Raw genomic sequence first — 8,853 nt, 5'->3', positions numbered from 1 at the left:
TTCTCTCTCTCTCACATTATTATTATTATTATTATTATTATTATTATTATATCTTAAAGAAATGAACCTGGAACATGTCAAATCCCTGAACCATTCAGAATCTCGTTTACATGTATGACCATTATTTTTGTTATGGTTTTGACACAGGTCTCATGTCACCATCTGGGCCTTGAACTCACGATGTAGCAGGAGATAACCTTGAACTGATGACCCTCCTGCCTCCAGCTTGTGAGTGCTAGGACTATAGGCATGCACCTCCTGGTTTATGCAATACTAGAGCCCAGGGCTTCATGCACACCAAGCAAGCACTGTACCGACAGAGCTACGACCTTATGTCTATTTTTTATACTGTGCATCTTCTGTATCACTGTGACATTTTGAATAAGTAGCATTTCTATAATTATTTGAACTTCTATTCTGTTGCCACCGCAGTGGTCACCACAGTCTGTTTTTCCTCTGACTTGCCAGGTTCTAGGTACTGTCAGCTTGGGCAGCTGGCTGAGGAGTTACAAGGTAAGGCTGTGTGGGTGGTAAGGTCCTTGCTGGGCCTTGTACATCTCAGCAAGTCATGCTACTTTTCGTGGGAAACACAGCTCCATGGTGGGGAATGTCTGAGTTACAGTGCTCGTCCTCAGAGCTCTGGTTTTTCTGTTGTGGTAAAAGTTTGTCACTGATAAGTGGATATTAACCCAGAAACTTAGTATAGCGAGATATAAGGTACAATATGCAAAACATATGAAACTGAAGAAGAACGAAGACCAAAGTGTGGACACTTTGCTCCTTCTTAGAATTGGAAACAATCACCCATGGAAAGAGTTACAGAGACAAAGTTTGTAGCTGAGACAAAAGGATGGACCATCTAGAGACTGCCATATCCAGGGATCCATCCCATAATTAGCCTCCAAACGATGACACCATTGCATACACTAGCAAGCCTTTGTTGCAAGGACCATGATATAGCTGTCCCTTGTGAGACTAGGCTGGGGCCTAGCAAACACAGAAGTGAATGCTCACAGTCAACTATTGGATGGATCACAGGGCCCCCAATGGAGGAGCTAGAGAAAGTACCCAAGGAGCTAAAGAGATCTGCAACCCTATCGGTGGAACAACATTATGAACTAACCAGTACCCCAGAGCTCTTGACTCTAGCTGCATATGTATCAAAAGATGGCCTAGTCGGCCATCACTGGAAAGAGAGGCCCATTGGACTTGCAAACTTTATATGCCTCAGTACAGGGGAACGCCAGGGCCAAAAAATGGGAATGGGTGGGTAGGGGAGTGGGGGGGGTGTGTGGGGGACTTTTGGGATAGCATTGGAAATGTAATTGAAGAAAATACGTAATAAAAAAATATAAACATAAAAAAAAGTTTGTCTCACTGGTGTTTCTTTGCAGGAACTTTTGATTTTGCTTGTCTGATGATTCATGGATTAACAGTTTCTTATCTTGAAATTCCTTATTTGTAGCCTAAAAAACTTGAGAGTAAGTGAATAAAAAACAAATAAATTATTGAAACAAAACAAAACAAAACAAAACAAAACCCTGAGAGTTAATCTTTGGTTACCAATTCTATGTGGCTCCAGATGAGCTCCCCAGGGGCTCATTTCTTTCTTTCTCTTTTTCCCCAGTTCAGACTTATTTTTACTTTCTTGTAAAGATTGTTCTCAGTAGCTCATGTTCTCCCCCAACTCCCCTTTTTTTGACAGAGTTTAGCCCTAGTGCTCAGGCTGGCCTTGAACTTATGATCTTCTCGCTTCTGATTCCAACTGCTAGGATTACAGGTGAGTGCCAGGGCATCTATTAGTTATTCTTATTTCTATTCTCATCATTTTATTTCTGTTTCTGTTTTTTTAAAAATTATTATTATTGTTCTGAGACATGGTTTCTCTGTGTAGTCCTGGCTGTCCGGAACTTACTTTGTAGACCAGGTTGGCTTCGAACTCAGAAATCTGCCTGCCTCTGCCTCCCAAGTGCTGGGATTAAAGGTGTGCTCCACCACACCCGGCCCTGTTTCTGTTTTTTACCTTTCTGAGAAACAGCCAAACGTTGATTTAGTTTTCTACTTTGTTAATTCTATTCTGTAATCTTTTCAACTCTTTTTAAAAAAGATTATTACAATTCATTTTAAAAATGGGTACACCAGAAACAGAATTATGGGGTCTCATATAATGTAACATTGTGTAATGCTTAAATCAGGTGGAACATTCCTATCTTAGGCGTTGTCTTTTATTGGAAATACTTGAAGTCACTTCTTGCTTTTGAAGTATTCATCATTACCTATAATTGCCCGTCCCTCACTAGCACAGCAGGGTGACTGGTCCTGTCTGAATGTAACTTTGTGTCTGCTTGACCTTGCCCCAACTTCTCTCCATCTTTCTTCACCCATCTAGTTCCCCTAACTTCTAGTAACCACCAGTGTGTTCTTGTAAATGTCACTTTTATTTCCTCAAATGAAGGGATGAGATGAGAGCTCTACCTAGCTTCGTGAATATTTGGCTTGGGTTGGGCCCAGAGTCTTTTTCTGTTCTAACTATCCCTAAGCCTAGGCCCGGAAGCTTCTAGCCTCCATAAATCTAATCTTCCAAGCTGACTGACTCAATCCAGCTTCTCTCAGCTCCTGACCGAATTGTTCTGCTCTGCCTCATACCAACTTTGGCAATGTGTTTGAATCGTCTGGCTTCTTCTCAGTCTCTGGCTCATTCTGTCTTCACTGTGTCTAGCTTGTTCTCTTTGCAACCTGTCTCTGTGAAACTGTCCACACATACCATACATATAGCAATCACCTCACCACCCTTCTCTGTGTGTGCTGCTCTTAAGTAGCCTCTCCTTCCTGTCTGTTCTCATGTGAGTTGGGTGTGTCCTATCTCTGACTCATTCTGTCAAGTCTTTCTCTGATTTGTCACTTTGTCTGTCACTCAATTAGACATCGCTTTCATACATGGGTGCTTCCTTCTCCAAACTAACTTTGTCTTCCGTGTTTTGGATTAAGGGCATGTCTGTATCCCAGCCAGGTCACATAGATCTAGAAGGTCTTTGGATGTGATCCCTTGCCAGAGCAGCCATGTTGCTGACTAAAATTCCCCTATAATTCTCACCTTCCATGAGGTCAGTTTGTTCAGATGCAACATGAGTGAGGCCATATACACTTGTCTTTTTGTGTTGGTTTTATTTTTTTGTAACGAGCGCTAGTTCTGTCCATGGTGTCACAAACAGCAGGATTTCCTTCTTGTTTTATGTTGTATAATGTCCTACTGTGTATCTGTATGTACTGTCTGTCTGTATGCCTCTCTGTGGTGTATGTATGTCTATTTTTGCACATGCACATGTACACAGGTGTGTGTGGAGGCTGGGGGTTGATGTTGACTGTCTTCCTCAACTGTGACTCACTCTATTTTTTGAGACAGGGTGTCTCGCTGAGCCTGAATTCACTGCTTTGGCAGGACTAGCTGGCCAGGAATCCTCACGGATGCGCAGCTCCTGAGGCCTGGGATTACAGGTATGCACCTTGACATCTGGATTTTAGTGTGGGTGCTGAGGCTAGAGCTCAGGTCCTCATGCATGCGCAGCACATCCATTATGGACAGAGTCATCTCTCTAGCCCTGAGGATCTCTTTTTGCACTAATTTACCCCTTCCTATCAGTGTACAGAGGCTCCTCTTTCTCTCAAATCTTTGAGAAGACTTGCTGCTTTAGTCATTTTTGTTGTTGCTTCTTTTCCTTTTCTTTTTGAGATAGATTTTCCCAGGTAGCTTAAGTAGACCTGGAACTTACAGGATGTAGCCCAGCCTGGCTTTGAATTTGTATTCCTCTTGTCTGTCAGTACTGGGTTACAGGCATGCACCACCATGTGCTGGGTTACAGGCATGCACCACCATGTGCTGGGTTACAGGCATGCACCACCATGGTGCTGGATTACAGGCATGCACCACCATGTGCTGGGTTACAGGCATCTTTAGTCTTTTTCATCATCACCATCCTTACTGGGGTGAGGTGGGATCTGATTATAGTTTTCATGTACATTTTCCCGATGACTAGAGATGTTGACCATTTTGCATTTATCTCTGGGCCTCCCTCATTAGATGGGAAGGGAATTAACTTAATTGTTTTAGTGGGCTCTTATATTTTGTGTTGGTGTGGTATCTTACAGAACTGTAGGCCTTTAATCATTGAGGAGAGCTCCCGCTGCACCGATTATTTATTTGTGGGCCTGCCTGGGTAGGAGCTTCAGATCAGAGTTCTGCTGTGCTGGCGTGGAGCACGGCCTATGCAGTCAGAGATCTCAGCATTTCTTTGCTGACTCCAGGCATTGCCAGGGAGAGGGCTTAGCGGGTATTCGTTTGCCTCAGGAGCCCCGGCAGGTTCCTGAAGTCTTTTCTGAGTCTGAGGAAATACACTGACACTTCCTCCCAGGCCCCACAGAGATGCTTTTCTCCCTCAGGACATTTGGCAAATCTCCCAAGTGCCTTAGGCTTTGGAACCGCAGTCAGGACAGGAAGCCCTGCAGCAGTCCCCACTTTGTGTCCTGTCACAATTCCAGAGGGAGTGCAGAGCCTGCTCCCGCTTGAGCCACACAGAGGGGATCTCTATTGCACAGAGTCTGGTGTCTATCTAATGTTCTGAGTTCTCTGTTGATTTTGATTAGCATCTTAACAGCTAATACATTCTCCTATAATTATAGCATGGCCATGCCTGTGGGAAAAAAAATCAGGTATGTTTTTGGCAAATGCCTAGGCAAGAGTGGGGCTAGTCAAGTTGACGCTCAGACATTAGGCAGGGGCCTCTATGCAGCCCGAGCACCATTGGTTTTTAGGGGCTGAGGTGAATACCTGCAGGCTGGCACATGTATGTATGTATGTATGTATGTATGTGTGTGTGTGTGTATGTATGTATGTATGTATTTCTTCTGGCACCTGCTTACTTGGCACTGAGAGTTGAGTCTCCTTTTCCTGATTTGACTTGGGTTTTGTATATTACTGAATGGTAGAAACCGGAGAGGAGAAGGACCAGGTGTCAAGAAAGGCAGTGTCAGCTGGAGTCATTCCCACAAGTACAGTCATTTGAGAGTCAATCAAGCACGACCCTGTGACTAATTTAGTTATTTCTCTACTGCAGTGATAAGACCTCATGATCAAGGCAACTTATACAAGAATGGCTTTATTAGGAGCTTATAGTTTCAGAGAGTGAGTCTGTGACCATCATGGTGGAGGCATTAGAGCAGGCAGACAGACATGGTGCTGGAGCGATAGCTGAGCGCTTATACCTGATCCTCAACCATGAGTGAGTCTGCAAGCTAGCTACCTGGGATTTTGAAAACCTTGCCGGGCGGTGGTGGGGCACGCCTTTAATCCCAGCACTTGGGAGGCAGAGGCAGGCGGATTTCTGAGTTCGAGGCCAGCCTGGTCTACAAAGTGAGTTTCAGGACAGCCAGGGCTATACAGAGAAACCCTGTCTCGAAAAAAACAAACCAAAAAAAAAAAATTAAAAAAAGTGAAAACCTCAAATCCCACCGCCTTATAACACACCTCCTGCAATAAGGCGACACCTCCCAATCATTTCTAAATAGTTCCACCAACTGGGGACCAAGTATTCAAACAGTATGGGGGCCTTTCTCAGTCAAACCACCACGGTGGCATGATATGGGGAGAATGCCTTTAGCTGAAATAATAAGTGGATAGCTGGTGATGTTCCAGGATTTTGTGAAAAACCCAGCTTCCCAAACTCAGTTCTGCTGGTTTGGTGCAGAGAGTGAAACAGCCCGTCCTCATTGGCACTGCATCTTTTCTGGCTTAGAGGTGGGCTGACTCCAGACGACCCTGTGTCTGTGGTCAGCAAGGATCCTTTTCAGAATGGCCTGTAGAGAGCCCACTTCAGGCAACTCTTATGCCCAAATCCTCCCTGCAGGGATGGCCTTGCCCAGGGAGTCTCTAAGTGTTGTTCTGTGAACTGAAATTCTTAGGAAGAAAAAAAATTATACTGTTAATGGTTCTACAAGGCTGAGCGACTGATCAGAACTTTGTGACTTTGGGGCTGGGGAGATCGTTCAGCTTGTGACACTTGCTTGCAAGCTCAAGGACCTGAGTTGTTCCTCAGAATCTATGGTGTAAGGAAGGACGCACCCCTTCACAAGAGGCCCTTTACTCCACTAAACAACAACTTCCCATCAGTCCTTAGCTCTAGGAACTGCCGGTCTACTTTTGGTCCCTGTGAATGTGGACACACTGTGGGTACTTAACACAGGTCAAATCTCATGGAATGTATCCTGTCTTGACTGGCTTATTTCACTTAGCACAGTGTCCTCAAGGTTCATCTTGTGGCACTGTTACAATCCCCTTCCTTTTAAGATGGACTAACATTCCATTGTATATATATATATTCTATAGTCTTGGCTGGTCTTCAGTGGAGCCAGGATGACCTAAAACAGGAGGGTGGAAGGATTGTAAGGAATTGACTTGCTTGGTTAAGAGACTGAGATGTCCCAAAGTGTCCTGAGGCTGAGACCCAAGAGACCCAATGTGTAGTTCTACATCAAGTCTCAAGGGCCAAGAATTGGAAGAGGACGGCGTCAGCTCCAGCCTGAGGGCAGGGAGAAGAGCCAGCGTTTCCGGTCTGAGCCCGGGGGGGGGGGGGGGGGGGTCCAGCAAAGCTCCGCCTCCTATGCAGCCCTTTGCTGTCATAGTCATGTTTTACTGATGGGACGAGGGTCACTCATAATGCAGGGAAAGGAGGCAGCTGTAGTGTTTGCCTGAATGGCTTGGTGAAGTTAAAAATGTAGACTTAGTCATCACAATGGCAGTATAGCATTCTACCAAATGATAATGCTGTGAGTGTGGACAACTAAAAGAGCTTCGTGTTATGAAAATTCATCATGAGGTTAGACACCAAGAACCCCAGAGCCAGGTCTGGCTTGCATGCTAAAGGTGTTTCCTTTTTTTTCCCTCTCTTCATGAAAGAATTTTAGTTTGATTTTCATAGAACACGAGCTTTAAGAAATGAATTCCTTTAAAGATTTATTTTTATTTTACATGTGTGAGCATTTCCCCTGCAAATATGCAAGCACTTGCAATGCCTGCAGAGGCCAGAGGAGGGTGCCAGAGCCCCTGGAACTGACGACTGATGGTTGTGAGTCACCATGTGGGTTCTGGGAACTGAACCTGGGTCCTTGTCAAGAACAACAAGTACTCTTGACCACCGAGCCATCTCTCCACGCCCAGAACCTGAGCTTTTGAATGGTACTGACTTTAATGAGTCTGCCAAAATTAAGTTAGTTCACTTATATCAAAAGTTAATCATATATATATATATATATTACAGCTAGATACATGTAGTATTTTTCCCCACATAACATTTTTATTGTTTTCTGGGAGCTTCACATCATGACCCAGTACTTTCTTGTCTGCCCCCCTCCCTTGAGACCTCTCCATCACAAGAAGTAAAGGATAAAAATAATAAAAAAAAAGAAAGTATACTTTGTGTTATTTATCTACTCACAGAGCATGATCAAACACTTAGGGGTCTGCCCTTGAGGTAGAACTGAGTCCTTCCGCTCCCACACCTCTGCCATACATATATATGTTCAGTCCATTATCATCAAGGTGGGAGCATGGTAGCATCTAGCCAGACGTGGTGCAGGAGGAGCTGCGAGTTCTACATCTTTATTTGAAGGCTGCTAGCAGAATACTGACTTCCAGGCAGCTAGGGCGAGGGTCTTAAGCCCACACCCACACCTACTCCAAACAGGGTCACACCTTTTAATAGTGCCACTCCCTGGGCCGAGCTTATACAAACCATCACATGGAGGAACAGTCTATAGAGAAGACCTTGAAGCATGGGAGGGGCTGAAGTATCAAGAGTGAGGAATCCAGTGTGACTGGTTTGGGGGCACATAATACTGAGTAGAGGGAACTGAGGCTAGCATCCCCCAGAGGTGTGGGGCCCTTTCACTTCTGCCCAGGAAGCTTGGGCTTGCTCGTGCTGGACAGTGGATCTCTAGCATTAGTGGTTACAAAAATCACCTGGGGACCTCATTAAAAATGGGGACCCCTATGACTTCTCTCCAAGGAGACGGATGCTGCAGGAGATGACAGTGTAATGAGCTCCCCAGTCGATTCTAGTGTGGTTGGTTCACAGAAGTCATCACCGCTAAGGGATATGAATGCTTTAAGCAGAAGGAATGACATGACCCAATTTATTATTATTTTTTTTTAGGAAGAGAAGTCAGGCAACTGTAGAGAGTGGACTGATTTTACTGGCAGGGGGAAAAAATGTAAGAGGTTTCTTCAGATATCCTGGTGAGAACCTCTGAAGATTGAAGCCCAAGCTTGAGGGAAACAGGGCTTTGTCAGAGTTATAGATGGTGTAGCGCAAAGTTGATGGGGTCAGGAAAAGACTGAAAAGAGTAGAGGTTTATTCTCAAGTGTCTGGCTCGGGAGAATGGGTGGCTGGTGATGCTTGGTACTTGGTAGCCATCAGTTGAGTGGATGAGTGAGGAAATACAGGTCAGAAAGCAAGTGGGATGGGCGGAAGCAAGGCAGTTTGCACATTGGGTGTGTACATGTGAAGCCAATGCAAAAGTACCTCTCTGCTGTTTGTGAGGATGGTTCATGTAGGGTTGGAGATACGGACCTGGCAGTTGCCAATAGAAACAGAGTCCTGCAGAAACGGTGTCTGCAAGTCTCACTCTCCACACTGGAAGGCATAAACCTGAAAGAGAAGAAAAGTTGAGAGGGCAGTTGGGATATTCAAGGGACTCCGCCACCCTTTCGCTTTTTTGTTTGTGATATTGGGGATGGAGTCAGGGCCTTGCACGTGCCAGGCAAATACAGCATCGCTGAGCTACAACAACAGCCTTGTTTTC

The sequence above is a fragment of the Mus musculus genome, chromosome 4 (assembly GCF_000001635.26).
Source record: "Mus musculus strain C57BL/6J chromosome 4, GRCm38.p6 C57BL/6J".
NCBI classification, from domain to species: domain Eukaryota; kingdom Metazoa; phylum Chordata; class Mammalia; order Rodentia; family Muridae; genus Mus; species Mus musculus.
This window is presented reverse-complemented; position numbering follows the sequence as displayed.